The 16,935-nt window shown below is 38.1% G+C and overlaps 1 long non-coding RNA gene across 2 annotated transcripts in view; it reads right to left on the reverse strand.

Moving 5' to 3' along the window:
• The window catches only part of LOC135321688 (uncharacterized), a 372,256-nt gene that overhangs the window by 87,339 nt on the left and 267,982 nt on the right, over positions 1 to 16,935 (reverse strand). For both annotated transcript variants that reach the window (XR_010381662.1, XR_010381663.1), the window contains exon 4: positions 8,823 to 8,905. This is a non-coding gene — a long non-coding RNA (uncharacterized LOC135321688). The remainder of the gene's footprint in view (positions 1 to 8,822; positions 8,906 to 16,935) is intronic.

The following is a 16,935-nucleotide window of genomic DNA, read 5'->3' on the forward strand; positions in this document are numbered from 1 at the left end:
ACAAACAGGGTGGTGTTTTGTGCTTGTTGGTTTTGTTTTCAGATGAGAGAAACTTAAGCATACTGTGTACTGAGGAGAACCAATCCGTTGAAGAGCTCAAAAAGAGGACATCTGAGGGCTGGATCAAGATCTTGGAAAAGATGGAAGAATCTCAGACATAAAGCATACATTTTTAAAAATGGTTCTGATTATGAGATGAGATACTTCATATTCTGAAACTGGACTATAGTAGACACATCTGATGACATGCACGGTTTAAAAGGGGGAAACTGAGAAAATCTACTCCTTAAACTTCTATTTTGTTCATAAAATTATGTGCAAGTTTATGTGCTAAAAGTGAGAAAGAGAGCACAAAATGGTTGGCTAGCGAGTTTTAAAAAAGCAGTAAAAAGTTTAAAGGAGCTACGGATGGGAGTGCAAGACTGAACAGGTCAAACAAAGTAAGAACCGAACTGCTAGGGGATGTTACCAAACACCTGAGCTCAGAGGTCACCTGCTTTCATGAAAACCAAATCTCCTAGTGGTCTAGTTGTTTTCAGAAACACTTAGCAGCTCTGAAGATGAGCAAGCATACTGTGATCCTTGGTGGGATATTCCCTGTATGGAGGGAGGACACAAGAACTTCAGAGAGGATCCAGGCATTTTTGAGAGAGTGGTTGAAATGATGTCCCCGAAGTGCATTGGAAGTGAAGCCAATTAGGAATTTGGGGGCTTTGTAGGAGGGGAGGATGGGGAGAGTATGGAGAGGGCCTGGAGATTAAGACGTCATCAGACAGAGGATGCATCCTGGGAGTAAGCTGTGTGAGAGCACAGGAAACAAAGGATGCTGTGGTCAAATTATCAGTTCTTGCTGACAAAAGATTTTGGAGATGAGGCTGTTCCAACTTTATATGTTACAGCAAATGGCTCTGAGTTATTGCTGAGGTGGTCTGGGACTCTCTCCAACATCTTTTATCTTCTCTATCTATAGTCACGATAAATTAGGATCAATATTTAGAATGATGACTCTAAACCAAGAAAAAATTCTCAGTGATAGAAGAAAGATTCAATAACATTCTGCTAAGAACAAACATTCATAGATCATAGGTTGTTCTTTATACTTGCTAAACTAGGAAAGTGGACCAAAAAACTATTTTTTAAATTAGTTTCAAAAATAAGGCTCAAAGTAAAATATTTGAGGCTTACCCATTGGATACCCAGAAAACTCAGTTATTAAAAAGACCATTTCATTTAAGAAAGTTCAAATATGGATAATATTTCTTAGTGGTAAACTAAAAATAGGTGAAAGGGTAGAAGTCTGAATGAACCATTTTTTGGATCTGACACTGAAGTGAATCACCTCTATTACAATGACTATTGAACAGTTATGACAGTGTTTGCACAAACACCACTATGAAAGGTTGATGAATATTTACATGAGCACACAGGAATCAGAGACTGGAAGACAGAGCTTCCTGCCAGTTTGGAAGACTAGGAAAACTGCCTGTAGCTACTCTTACACTTGTAGGAGAGGGCACTCTGGAAATCTTCCACCTACATGGTAGGATGTCCGCCATAAAGGTATTCAGAATGACATGGGAATTTGAAGGGAGTTAGGCCCTGTCCTTATACAGACACATACCCAACCCACACAATACTCTGAAGAGTTACTTCTTCAGTCATCTCTGATTAACATCAGTTAAACCATATGTTACAGAATCGGGACATTTGTTTGGGAAAATAGTTGTATATAGGCCAACCTTATAGCTACAAATCAACACTGACACAGGCAATTGTGAGCCCAGGATGGGGGTTATGATAGAATTTACCAACTTGGTGTAAGTTCACTTAAGGTCAACAAAATGTTTGTAATTCTGTAGAGAATTACTTCCACTGGAGCATATTCCCAAATTCAGCTTGCCTAGACTTTGTACCTGCAACTAATGAACCAAAGAACCTTAAAATATTAGTGTTAGAGGGTATTTGAAAACATCTAGTCCCCTCTTTCTCCTTTTACCTTTACCTTAAGAAAGTGAAGGTTAGGAAAGTTAAAGAACTTGCTAAGGTCATGGCATGAGTTAACACTGACTTGGTATTAGAAAATTTTAATGTAAAAATATGTATTACTTTGGCATTAATCAACATCAACTTACGATTTCTAACACCTTGAAAAGGAGAGAATAAGTGAAAGAAAACTGGCTGTTTGGGCTTGAAATGTGTTATTTATTTTATTTGTGCCACATACTGTCAACTGGAATGCTCTGAAATTAGAGTGTTTTGGTTAAGAGTTTGACCAAAAACACTTTGTTTCCACTCTTCATGCTGAAAAGATTTTTCCCAGAGGCTAGGGTATTTTCTGACCTTCAAAAGAAGACTATGTTGTATCTAAACAAATAACTGCCTTATGTCTGAAGCTGGAAATTTTTTATTTTTTGTGTCCTGCCATGCTCTTCTAATGTTCTTCCTCATCTTGGTTCATGTGCCTTCTCATCCCAGGAAATCAAAGCACAGATGATGTCCTGGGATCCCTTTTCCAGATGTAACTTTGCCTCATGAGCCTCTGCTCCATCAGTGGTTCTCGGTCCAGCTGCTGCACACATCAGTTATGAGCTCATTAAAAGCTAAATATCTATACATGGGAATCTATGTGTAAAATACATGCCCTTGTGCTTTTTGTGCAATTAAGTCTTATACCTTGCATTTAGAACACAACTTTGGATTAATCTCTCCCTTACTCCAATGAAAATGCAGTATTAGCCTTGAGTGGCTTTTAAATTAAACTAATTTCATTTTTTTTTTAATTTTTAAGGTATCAAATGGAGAGAAACTTAAAAAACTTAATCAATGCTAAGGTTCTAATAGTAATTAAATTATTCACTGTTAACCCATTCCAGGATAACTTGCAATTGAGCAGTTATTCTATGAAAGGCAAACTTTTAATTTGAAGAAATAAATCTCTTAAATAGAGCTTGAGACACCACAATAGCCAGAAGGTTTGATATTTGGGGAAAAAATTATAATCCACAGCCTGTTTTTCAGGGCAGCTTGCATCTTGTTAATCTTTGGCGTGAATGTTCTGAATGATGGTTAATATTCACCAACAATTCTATGTACTAGTTTGTTCCCATCCTTATCACAGAAGAGACGTATGTCTACATTTAAGGATACATAAACTGTATTTTAAAATATGTAACTTAGTATTGAGGAAGAAAAAGGACATAAACCAGAACCAAGAATGAAAATGAAACAAAACGTAAAAATGCCAGGTGCTATAATTTTAACATCATTCACTGATTTATTCATTCACTCATAAATAGTAAGTATCCACTGTTGTTCTGGCACCCAGCTGGGTGGCTATGCAACGACAGAGTCCTACTGCTTGTTGACTTCAGATGTCTATCCTGATTGATCGGTGCCTATGCCTTCTGTTAACTGAATATTTTGAATATCACTCCTGAGTTCTGGGAGTATAACAGAGAGAAAACAAATATGGAACCTCCCCCACAGCCTTCTAGCCTTTCAGACAGATAAACAGGTATATATGCAACTGCAACAGAGTATGGCAAAATCAAATATAATGTATTGAAGAAACCACGAAAACAGAACAATAGCAAAGGAACAAAACAGCAGCATGCGCTCAAGAGACAGGCAGACACCACATCACAAAGGGCTTTACTACATACAGAAAGAAGTCTGGACTTGACTCTTACTGGGTTTTCAGCAAGGGAATAAAATCAGCAGAGTTGCCTTTTAGAGAGATCACTTCGGCTGAAGCACTGAACATCTCCTGCTGCCCCCACCTGGTCAAATACCACCAGTCAAGACCTTGCTCTGGACACTACACTGTGGCCAATTCTGAAGACCAAGGGTTAATGCTATGATCTCTAGAGCAAGAATCCCTGGGTTCAGATCCTGACTTGGAGTGAGCAGCTGTCTTATTGTGGGCAAGAAATGTAAGCTTCCCTTTGCTTCAATTTCCTTATCTATAAAATGAGGTTGAGTCTCTACCTTATAAGTGGTTGTGAGGAATAAAAGATAATAGAAGTACAAACTGTGGTTACCATTGGGGGAAGAGGGGGTATAGATTAGGTATTTGGGTTCAATAGAGACACACTGCTATGTATAAAATAGATAAGCAACAAGGACCTACTGTTTAGCACAGGGAACTATATTCAATTTCTTGTAATGAGCTGTAAGGGAAAAGAATCTGAAAAAATACATATATATGTATGTATGCGTATAACTGAATCACTTCACAGTACACATGAAACTAACATTGTAAATAGACTACACTTCAATAAAAATAAGAATTAAAACAAAACAAAAAAAGAAAATAGAAGCAAACAATATGAGTAAAATACTTAGCACCTTGTCTAGCACATATTAACAGTTCCTGGGTGATTTACACACAACTTTTCTCCTTACAACACTTCAAGGGACAGAGTATTATCTTTTTGCCATATTCATAATCTCTCATTATGCCTTTCACAACATAGATTTTTAGGTTTAGTTGATTTTTTTTTTTTTTTTTGCAATTCCTCTCTGTCCTTCTCTGTTCTAATTGTGTTTGGTAACCAACAATAATGTTAACTTTCCTTTTTTTTTCATCAGCATGAACTTGAAAGTTTCAGTTACCAATGTGTGGTTTGTGTTAACTTCCTAGACTGAGTCTCAATATGTCATGTCCCACGAGATGGGGCCTCCCCCCTTAATTAAAAAATGTAAGTGATGCTAGTAACTCCTACATGTCTAGAGCAATGGAAAGATAAGCTCTGTGCATTCTGCCAGGGAGAATTTCAGGCCACAAAGTAGAGGAAAATGCTGCGGAGTCCACCAGTATATTGGCCTTCTCTGACCTGAAGCTTTATGCAACTTCTGCAGAAGGGAAGGAACCACATGACCTGGTTGGGCGGAGACCTGAGAAACTCCAAGTGACACTGAAATAAATATTTCAGCAGACAAAATAGGGAGGATATTTGCCTATGAAACTTGGAAAACATCTATGGGAAAGAGACTAGTGAAGCTCCCATATTTTCCTGTAATTGTCCTGAGGGAAAACACAGCTGTGCACAGGTGTCAGGTACTTCGTAAATGGCTTCAGTGGAACTAGTGTGCTTAATGTCACCATAGTTAGACATAAAGAATTTGTAGGCATTTTATTAGGAATTTTAGGAAACAGAAAACAGTTTCCACAATGGACCTTTTTCCCTGTGACAAGCAGCACACACACAGTCACTGAATACTTGGAGGAAAATACTTAGAACCTTGAACTGCTGACTTAAAGTAGCCCAAACCAACAGGCGCCCTACATGGTCTGCTCTCACCCAGGGATAAATCATAGTGCCTCCGAAGTCTCTCCAAACTCTGCCTCCAATACACCAACAGAGCCTTCTCATTCTGTTTTGCTTTCTGTGGTGTCAGGTCTATGGTGCCCTGTAGATTTTTACCTCTCTGATTAGCCCTTTTGCTTTGAAGCCTCTTTTATCTGTTTTTATCTACTCTACTTTTGTCCTTGATATTGTTTCTTGGTTTCTTATTTTTCCTTCTTTTTGTGGGGGAAGGGCAATTTAACCCAGAATTGAAGGTTAGCTTCATTTCCTCTCTGCTGTCCAGCCCAGGGTCCTAGACTTATACTCCAACTTAGGACACCAGACAGATTTAGGATAGAACAAAACATAAACTTAATTTTGGGTGCCAAGTCATCTCTCTCTGACAGCCTTTGAGGCCCATGGAAACCAAGTCTTGGTTCCTGTTGCTGTACTACAGAGGCCATCCTGGTTTCAACATCCTCTTATCCCAAATCCATGACAAATATTTCCTCTGCAGGGATTGTTTGCCTAACATTTTTTCCACCCTACCAGAGACAAGTCTATTCCCAAGGAGATTATTCAGACAGTAAAACCCCCGATATTCAGGGGATCCAGTCCCACACTCTTTACAGGACCCAGTGTATCCTGAGGCCACTGAAGGGAAGGCAGTGTTCTCAGTTTAAATCTCTGGGATATTGGGACAGAAGGATGTGCATTCTTTTCCAGCTCTTCCACTGAGACCATGAACAAGTTATTTTTAAAATTATTATTAGAGTTTGTAAAAACTAAACAACCATTTAAGTGTAATGTATCTATCAGGCATGGAAAGGCTGATGGAATTTCACTTGGTGAACACTCCTATGTAACAAGCATCCAGATCAAAATAGAAGGCAGAGCGAACCCCTCCAGTCACTACTCTGAAAGTAACTACCATCCCAGCATCGAACACTGTGGATTCTTTGACCCTGTGCCTTACCTTCTTACACCTCAGTTTCTTCATAAATAAAATTCGGAAAATAAAGAGTTTCAACTTTCAAAGAACATAAGGCTTAAATGAGATAATCAATTAAAAGTGTTTTGCACAGGACTGGATGTTTAGTAAGCTCTTAGATGGCCATTCTTGCAATTTATTTGGATTATTATTATTTTCCTACTTGTTTGAGATTGGTCTGTCACTTGCCTGTCTGGTGCATGGAGAAAGCTCCATCTCTTTCTAAAGACCAAAAGCTATTTTCCCACAACCTTCCAGGTTTTCTACTTGGCCAGGGGAGGTAATGTTATGGCAAATTATGGGGGGAAAAAAAACCCAAACAAATAAAAAGTGAATACAAGCACACTCATGAACAGACTGGGGGGGTCCACCTAGGAGAAGCACTGAAAATTGTCAAAACAAATTTGACTGGCAGAACAAAGAAGAGGAATAGAATGGGAACAAAGGGATTTTTTGGTAGGCAGTGAGGGGAGATGGTCAGATGTTAGCTTTCTAAAACCAGAGACAATAAATTCCAAGTGAACAGCCATGAGAATCGTCATCATGAAAAGGTATGACACTGCTGAGGCATTGGTGCAGAGTCACGGCACAGGAACTCTGTTGGGAGCTTGGGAGGTCAGGTTAGTTTTAGGTATAAGGTATATTCAACACAGAACTTCTCCTGAGGGCTCAGCTCCATGCTTCCTTAAAGACAGTATCAGTGTAGATGTACAGATTAGCCGCTAACAGACTCCGCCTTGACCTCTAGCCATCCAGAAATTTCTTTCATCTTATCCTTTTATCTTCTGGACACTGCCTTGTCTCCCTTTATTCTAGTTTACATGTCTCCCTCTTCCCCTTACCAATTACACAGCATTCATGTTCCCCAAAGAATAGAGGGAGAATTTTCTGCCCCGAAGCAGTCTGTTGTACAAATCTCCTGACCACCAGATTTTATACAGGTGCCTAACAATGAACTAGGGGTATCAATTCAGCTTTCTCACAGTGGTCAGTTGTTCCTTTTAGGAACCCAGGGCTATTTTAGAAAAAACTTACATGGTAGATTCCCTTTTCCTAAATCCTTTCCCAGATTAGAAAATCATTTTGAGCAAAAGTTGAGAAGCATCATAGATTAATGGAAAATGTCCAACCCTGCTGTGAACAGGCATTCAAGAAGGGTTTATTTCCTCAGTTTTCCTTTCCATCAGACTCTGAATTACAGCACAGGAAAATGTGTAGAGTGCTGGCTTAGGAGTCTAACACTCCTGGGTTTGAAACCTGGCTCTGTACTAACTAGCTCTGGGATACGGAGTAAATCTTGCAGCTTCCTTGAGTCTTAATCTCCTCTTTTATAAAATAGGATTAATACTGTCATATGCAGAACCGCTGTGAAGCTAAATGAAATTGTTCAGCCAGAGCATCTTACTCAGCATCAAGCACAGAGCAGAAAATAAATATAAGTGTTTTAATAAAAATAACCATCTTAACAGATTTGCTCTGAATTCTATCTTGCTTGTATTATTGATAGCCCTTGATACAGAACCAGTAATATTAGCAAATATTTATTGAGTCCTTATAACATGCTAGATACTGTTCAAAGCAGTGTCTCATTTCAAGTCCACAATTACTAAGTCCAGTGACAATATTTTTTCTAGTTCTACAGCTAAGAAAACAGTTGAAGTAACTTGCCCAAAGTCTTGTAAGAGCAAGGGGTGGAATGAGTCTCGAACCAAAAGTTTGACGCCGGAGCCCATGATCTTATCCGAGTATCATTTCATTCTTCCACTTGTTCTGTTTACAGAGTCATTTTTAGAGCTTGTCTGACACATCTGTAACTGTTTTTTAATAAACCATACACATATGCTTTTGCAATGTGCTTGGGTTCAAGGTTTTGCATCCCACACACTTGCCAAACACATGTGAATTGGATGTGAGAGGATGGTACTTGGGGTTTAATAGTTCACATTTAATTTCATTTGTATTTTCCTAATACTTCATGCTCATTCTTTTGAATTACAAACAGTAACTGACATTTTAAAACTTCTGCCTAATGCCATTCTTTCATGAGATAAGCAGACTTTTTCAACATGTTTGGTTTTAAGGATTGTCTTCTATAATAGCCATGCTCTAGGATCACATTCACAGTATTTGAGAAGATGATTACATTTCATGGTGATCAGTTCAGGACCAATTAAAAATGTGACTCTCAATCCTCACTTGTCAATACTCAAAACAATACTAATAGGAGTTTTCAAATAAGAATAGGAGCCTGGAGAGAGAAAATATCCTCATACAATATACACTTGTTACTAGATATTCAAATACTAGACTTGGTACTAATAATAAAGCAATTCTACTATGGGTCCGATGTTCTGTGTTTAACAGAAATAACTACAGTAGGTCTTCTACTTGCTTATCATGTGATGTTTGAATTCCCCTACATCTAAGGTTAGCAGTATTTTAAATATGTATACTACAACTCTCTATTTGAATTCTCGTGTCTCTGGATTATTCCATCACATATGGCAGTGCTCAACAGTATCTCTTTCTTAATCCTCACTCACCTGTATTGGCTTCTGTGTCATTCATCTTCCAATTCAATTTCTCCTTATTGAAATACTGATGGGTGCCAGGTACTCTGCGAGCTCTGGAAAACAGAGAAAAATAAGGCTTGAATTTCTCCCTCAAGATTCACACACTCTAGTTAGGATATATATTTTAAAGTGTGTAGTACGGTGAAATCACAGAAGCATGCATAAACTCAAGGCATAACTCAGAGAAGGGGATGGTTTACTCAATGGAAGGGAATTACAGCAAGAACTTTACAAAAGAGATGGCCTTGGAGCTCTTCACTTACAGATACATAGAACCTTGTCACCTGTGCCAAGGGGAGTATATTGTAGACATGAACAACATTAGCACATTCATAAAGGCATGAAACAATGTATCATATTTGGGACAAAGAAGTAGTTTCCCATTCCTAAGGGATAAAGCAAGATGGTAGAAGCTTAAATTAGATTAAGAATAAACTTTGATGCCTATGAAAAATCATCAAATTATTCACTAACGTGTTCATGCATACATTCATTTATACAATGAAACATTCTTGAACATCTAGTATGTGTCAGTCTCTGTGCGATGGGTCCTGCAGAGAAAATACTGAGCCAGATGGTATACAGTCTAGTGGTGGAGGCAGACTATCAAGCAAGAAATAGCAACAATGTGTCATGGAGCCGGGATCTCAAAAAGGTAGGCTGCCTGGAGGATTGACATTAAACATGAGGGGCATGAATAGGAGTGAGCCAAGTGAGGTCTACAGGACACAGAGAGGGAGAGAATATTGCTGTCAGAGGAAACTGCCTCTTCAAAGGCACAGGGGCAACAAGGAGCTTGGCACATCTGAATAACAAAGAATTTCAGTATGACTGAAACTGGGGGTGTTACTCTGGGGACTGAAGGCTTGGTGGCAGGGAGCTGCCTGCAAAGAAAGGTCTGGAAACCATGTTCAGGAGTTGACACTTTATTTTGTAGGCAAAGGGAGTCTAAAGATTACTCTGGCAGCATTATACAGAATGAATTAAAGGAAGAAAAACCAGGGGCTGATAGACTAGTTAGAAGGCTAATGGGTGATAATAGTAGTAGTAGCAGTCTTCATCCTCACTGGTGGTTAATATGGGCTTCCCACAAGCCAGGCACTGTGTCAAAGGCTTTGTACATAAAGGTACTAGTCCCCTTTCACAGATGAGCAAACTGAGGCACAATGATCTGTTCAAGGTCATCTAGGTAGTAGATGACTGAACCAGAATTAAAATCTAAGTCATCTTGCTTTGACACAGTTTCTATTATCCTGCTTAGATGTGACACTGGCATGAATTAGAGTAGAGCAATGAGAATTGACAAAAGTGAATAGAACTTGAAGAATCCTAGAAGCAAATTAATAAAATTAAATAAGGCAGTAAGAACTAGAGAAAAAAAATTACTTAAGCTTTTGCCTTAGGAAGCCACTTTTAAATAGTAAGCAATGTTCTTTAAATGCTCAGTTTATAGCAAAATTCACCAGATAAAATAGCTCCAGATTGCTCAAAACATCAAATCCAAACTCATGCTGGTATTTAATATCCTCTGCTAAATAAAGTTCTCCCTTATCATTCATTGATTAAATCAACAAATAGTTAATGACCTGCTCCATGCAAAGTTCTGACCAAGGAAGTGGAAATTACCCAGCATATGTGGTTCTTGCCTCATGGAGTTCAGAGAACGTGTTCAAGGTCCAGTTGCAGATTTTCTACATCAGTGTTCAACACTAAAGGGCAAGAACTGGATCACGTTTTCTGAATCCAATGTACGTGGTACTGTGTTTTCTTTAGACACTAGGTTTAAAAAATACACTGATGATGGAGGAGGGGATTTAAATCAAATCTTTGAATTTCAGCAATTTAGAATTTAGACGGTTGATGTTGTATATTTTAAAATGAAAAAAGAAAACACAGTATATAATGCATCCTTATCCCTTTTAATGTCCCAATAATAAAAACGCAATTCAAGTTTAAAAACAGCATCTTTTTTATTATGTGTTATCATTTTCATTATTTATCAAATCCTAATTCAACTAGGTTGAAATTAACTCTTAGAGATAATTGCCTGACCACCCAGATGAGCTGACAAGATGCTGACTATCTCTGGGTGATTCATTTTGCATCTCAGATTGCCCTACTGACCAGAGAATAGGAGAACTTTCATCATAACCTTTAATGTGTGTCAGCTTAATTAGAAAAGTAATTTGTTAAATTTTTAGAGGTTTAAAACAAAGAACACGCTGGTCACACATACTGGTTAAAATGTTACAGCCTCAAGAAATTAGAAAATTTCAACTATGTGTTGAAATTCTACTTTCAAAGAATAAAGATTTTTATTAAACAAATAACTTTAAAAGCTGGTATACTCATTAAGTTCCCAAAGGATTTAAAGTCCTACATGGACTCACTGTAGGAAAAAAGTATGTTCTGATTGTCCTGTGTCTGCGCTTTCAATCTCCTGGTAAAGATGAAGAGCACTGATGGTTCAATTGTTTTACCCAGCAGCACTTGCCTGAGTACTGGTTACCGTCACAGTGAGGGTTTCCTGGCATTAATGTGAGATTCACCCAGTTTGTCAAGCACAACATTGTCATTAAAAGAGATTATGTTTTCTCAGTAAGGAATAAATCTCCCATTCAAAAAAAAAAGTTAGAATTTTTCTGACAGATAAGTTTAGTGAATCGTATGACAGATTTAGAACTAGAAAAGAAAGAAAGAAGAAATGTGGATACAGTGGTTCTAAATATCCCATTCTTCACCCCTATTCTTTCTTGTTCTAAATGTTAAAGATCAGTGCTAAAGAAGGCAATTTTTTTTTTAATGATCAAATTTTGAAATGTAGCTTCAGAGAGAAATCAGCTGCACTACCAATCAATGGAATTTCTAACCTAGCACTTGAATTTGTAACCTAGCCTTTCTGGATTAAAAATGTACGCTTTCCTGGATAACCAATTAGTAACTCCACTAAACTAAAATGAAACCACAATATAACGTAGTTCCACATTCTATGACCTTCCCTGGTGGTCTGGTGGCTAGGATTCGGTGCTTTCACATTCTATGACTAAAGTTCTTTTACTGAGAAGACCTAATTGTTGATCTTGACATTTGAAATTTTTGTCCAAGCATAGATATATGCTATCCAAGTTAAAAAAACCTCAAGGTTTTGTTTATGGGACGTTCAATTACATGAGAAAATTTATGTGAATATCTTCCAAGTTTTGAATCATTGTAATTTTGACTTACTGTAATCAAGAATCTACAAGTTTATTTAACTTTGGGAGTTTGTTGTGAAGATGTGAAAATCCCCAGCTTTGCTTCATACTGAGGCGGATTAATAGTCTTGTATTCAGACGATTCTCTAATCCACAATCACACTTGTTAGAGGAACATATGAGCCATTTAGGACTATAATTTATTTTCTGACAAATAATCAGTGACAAATTCCTTTAGTATCATAAATGAACTTTTCCTAATAATTGTTAAAAAAAAATACCACTCCCTACACACACAAACCCCCAGCCTTTTTGCAGTCTGTGGATTTTTGCTACATAGCAATAAATTACCTTTCTTTTTCCTCCAATTCTGTGTCTAGATCTTCACTCAGACAAATGTTCCTAACTTGGGCGGTGTTCCACTCATGCCCCTTCTGCCTTCTTACTTCACTGCAGGCAGGGTGCTCCTAATAAGACCTGACGATTTATCTAGTAAGAGCCAATTGGACAACCTTCACTTAGTGCCATTGTGATAATTCTGTGTAATCAGTGAGAGCTTCCTTTTCTCCCACCAGAAAACATGGCTGAAGACAATGACTTAGAGCTAAATTGAAAACGTATTAAACATATATGAACCTGTTAGGCCCAAGCTTTGTTAAATGAGCATTATGACTTGACTTTTCTACCACCTTTGTTAAAGAGTTATGATTTACTGATTTAAGGCCAACTATAATATGCGTATAAAATAGTAGAGATTTAACAATCAACTATGAGCAAACCTACTGGCTTATATTTTGCCTGAATAAAATCAGGTACCAAAAAGTCCCAAATGATGATCAAAAAGTCCCAGGACCAGGAGTCTGAATCTGATGGAAGTTGAAAGATGGACAAAAGAAGCAGCTAAGTAGAGACCCACGTGGCCAAGTGTCCAGAAAGCAGATCCAGGAGAGCGAGATTCTTGGGAGGATGTCCAGTCTCTCAGAATGAGACAGGAGGGAAGGGGGCAGGGCATAACCTTTAAAAGAATGATAGCAATTAGCACCAAGATGGTGGAAGATTCAACTCCCAGTAGACCTTGACCTTCAATATATGCTCACTGAAATACAACAAGATGCTAAATGGTACTCCCACAGGTGCCACGACAGTTTTAAGGCTGACCATAAAAGGTCAAAGGGTGAACGATGCCCAGTTCTGGGAATCCCAGACCCTTACTCAAAGCAGTTGGAATAATCCTCCCACTAGTTAGCATATAAAGTTATGGAGTCCATAAAAACTAACAACCTCTACACCTTGTGGCCACTCCCCCTTGGAGTGAGATGGCCCGCATTCTATCCAGGGAGTATGTATCTCGCCGAATAAATTTACCTTTACTCAACTTTGGCTCGCTCTTGAATTCTTTCCTGCATGAAGCCAAGGACCCACACTTGGCAGGATGCATCCCAGGGACTCAACTGAGACCTGAGACACAGCCATCCTCTCACCCCACGTTTTTTCCTGTATCAAAAATATCAAGTCATTCATGGTTGGAACACAAGATAAAACAGTCTAAATGAGCAGACACTCACGTGGGAGAGACAAGCCTGAGGTTTTCAGGGAACAGCTACAGAGCTGCAGAGGTTAGGAGCCAGACACAGGACCAAGAATCCAGGATGACAGAAGCTGAGACTCAAAAGCAAGGATCCAGGTCTGGGACTTGAGGGTCAAGAGGACCTGAGCAGCCACGTGAGGCTTGGTAGGGATGAATTCCAGATCTAGAAGATGAGGATGTAAAGACATAGGCAGGCAAGTGTAGGACCATAACCTCTGATACCTCATCCTGATACTGCATCTTTGTACAGATCCTACCTTTCTTTAAAAGCATAAGTTCTTTTTTTAAAAAGCACAAATCTTGTCATATTCTGCAGCTTTAAGGCAAAAATGTACTGTTAATCTTTTGTTTTTCTCCACCCAATTAGAACTTTTGCCATTTGGAGGGCCAGAAAAGCTCATTCAGAGTAAAGCTGTGAAGTCTAGAAACTTTGTCTTCTTTCTCAGTTTCCTACTAATGCAGCACTTTCTTCTCTCTGGTACAGTTATTTACAATGTCTTTGTTGCTTCATTCTCCCCTAAAACAGGGTGAGATTTAAAAGCCTACTATTGATCCTTGGGATTGAATAGCCGATTAGAACCTAGCGTTTAGTCCTAATGTGTTACCTTGAACAAGCAGCTTCATTTTAAGCAGGCCACTTGTTTCTCACTGCTCAAAGATATAAATTTTACCTTTAAGAAGGAAAAGTGAGAAAAGTCATGTGAGTCAGTAGCTGAAGATGGTTTGAGGTGGGGATGAGGAGGTGGCCTTAAATTTTGGTGCATTAAAATTCCACTGGTAGCCCTGATCTGGAAGTGAACCTGGTGGTCCTCTTTTAAAGGAGGCTTCGAAGTTGTGTGAGAGGTTAGAAGATACTCTTTCTCAAAGATAGCCCACAAGAGATCACACAGGCAGACTCTGTAAGATGCTAGCTAGATACATGCTCCTGAAAATACAAGGCATGGAGAAAGCCATGGAAGGTGAAAGCTTTTTTTTTTTTAACCAAAGTACTAAAGAATTCCAGTAAGTGTGGTAATGCTTTAATTATCATATATCTATACTCAGGAACCACGAGCATCATACAATTAACCTAGTCCAGAGGACACTGCTACTCTTAGTGGTGTACTCTTTTTCCAAGTGAAAGGTCAGTTCCTGCAACATTAGACAACTGTAGTTTAAAAGTGAGTAATCTAATTTGTTGGTCATGGCAGGGATTCAGCTCTTTGAAAAGTATAGTCATTTTTATAATATTCTCATTGTTTATTGTTATGAATCTGACAATGAGATTTAATTTTTAGATATTCAGGCCCTTTCCTTATGTACTGGTAGCTAAAGGCTGTCATTTCCGATGGTATTTGGAATTCCGAATCTTAATTCTTTTCCAAGCACAATGGAAATAAACAATCCATTTTAGGTCTTTCCCTGTTTCCTTCCTAAATAAAGCCTTTTTACTTACGCAGGCCCACAATCTCCCCTGTGAACTTGGGTTTCATTCCCACTAGTTGTCTTTTTTCTTTAAAGCATGCCTGAAAGCGGTGTAAAGGCAGTTTTCAATGTTTGATAGCTGTACTACTCAAGAAAGGAAAGCGGTTTAATTTGTGCTTTAAATTCACTCTCTCCCTCACACACACACACTCATACACTTCTGATTGGGTAGCTCAAGGCTTTGCAGTTTTTAAACTAGAAAGTAATTTAAAAATAGCATTATTTTTGCTGTTTAGAATATTTGAAAATCAGCTGCCACCATGAGACTTCCAAATGTCCCCACTTTGAGTCCATATCTACATAAAAGTATCCACCAAACCACTGAGTCCACATCTCTGTGGACAACATGCCATTTCTGTTATGAGCTTTAGGGCCTTAGCAAAGAAACAGTTTCAAGCAAACTTCAGGGCACCAATCAAGTATAAGTGTTTATTATTTGTCTATGGGAAAACTTATTTTATACTGTTAGAAATCTTTGTCACTCGGGAAAATAAACTTTCACTGTCCCTTTTTGCCTTGTTTTTGTTATTGTTATTTTTATTCCCTAATTGTCAAGTAAGCATTAGAATTTTTATAAAATACACAAAATTACATGTCTAAACTGGCTTTAGGTTAACTTTTACATCGAATCTAAGAATGTATAAATTCTCAAAATAATTTCAGTGTTTCATATGAAAGTTTAACTTCTAAGTTCTCTTTTAAAAATTCATTAGTGTTTTCTTAACATTCTATCTTGAGTGGCTATTATTTTAATGACAAATGACATTAAAGCAACAAGCAGGGAATTCTTTTTTTAGTATCAGGGATTTCATTTTTAATACATTTTTATTAGCTTATAATTGATCCTGTCACAGAGACATTTATTAAATAAAACTGCAAGAACTCATAGATCCAATTTCTTTTTGAGTATAATATATATATCCATGCCATTCTGATCTGCTTTCTTGCTTTTTGCCCAGTTCTGCTTACAGCATCGCATTTTATCACTAGCCAACTTCGGTTGTCATACTGAAGTAATATTTTAAAAGACACATTTAAACTGACAAAGTTGGCAAGCCCAGAAAGAAACAAGAGTGCTAAGAGCAAACAGATGTCTGCATCTGGGTGAAAGCTTTTCTCTCTCGAGACGAATAAAATAGATAATAATCCCAAGTTGCCAGAGTTTTACAGAGTGAGCCAAGACCAATCAGGAGATAGTGAAAAAACTTTATAAAAGTCAGAAGGAAACTTTGAACGTATGATGTACATTTCGTTTCTAACATGAACCGTTCACTTTCATGCCTCCTCTGGTAACTTTCAGATAGCAGCTAGCATTGTCTCCTGGTAGAGAGTAGTTCCAAATGATCAGACTATGAGTAATTAAGTTAACCCACTCAATCACTCATCTTTGGTGAACTGCTCGTGTTCATTTAGTTTGTCACATGCATCATACTTGTGATTTACTGAGCATTTTAGTAAGAACCGTGTAGCTTTTAAGAGGCAGGGTGTCATCTCTCAGAACACTTACACGTCACATGCACTATCACAAGCCCTCCCAGCTCTGGCCTTTTGCATACCACCAAACCGGATTACAGCTCTATTTTCTAACCAGCAAAAGTGGGTATCTCATTTCTCCATGAAGCCACCTTTTCTGAGCTTCTCAGTGTCTACAGAATATACATGGGAGACATTTATATGAGAAACAGCAAAGCATCTCTAAAGATGATACCGTAAGTATGGTTCCTACTCCCTAGTAAGCTGCATCCTGAAGCAGAAAAGCAAATATATATTTCATAGACACAGAAAGGGACTGCTATCTAAAGGATACACATTGATAAAAATATTCATACAGCATTCT

The sequence above is a fragment of the Camelus dromedarius genome, chromosome 7 (assembly GCF_036321535.1).
Source record: "Camelus dromedarius isolate mCamDro1 chromosome 7, mCamDro1.pat, whole genome shotgun sequence".
In the NCBI taxonomy this organism is placed as follows: domain Eukaryota; kingdom Metazoa; phylum Chordata; class Mammalia; order Artiodactyla; family Camelidae; genus Camelus; species Camelus dromedarius.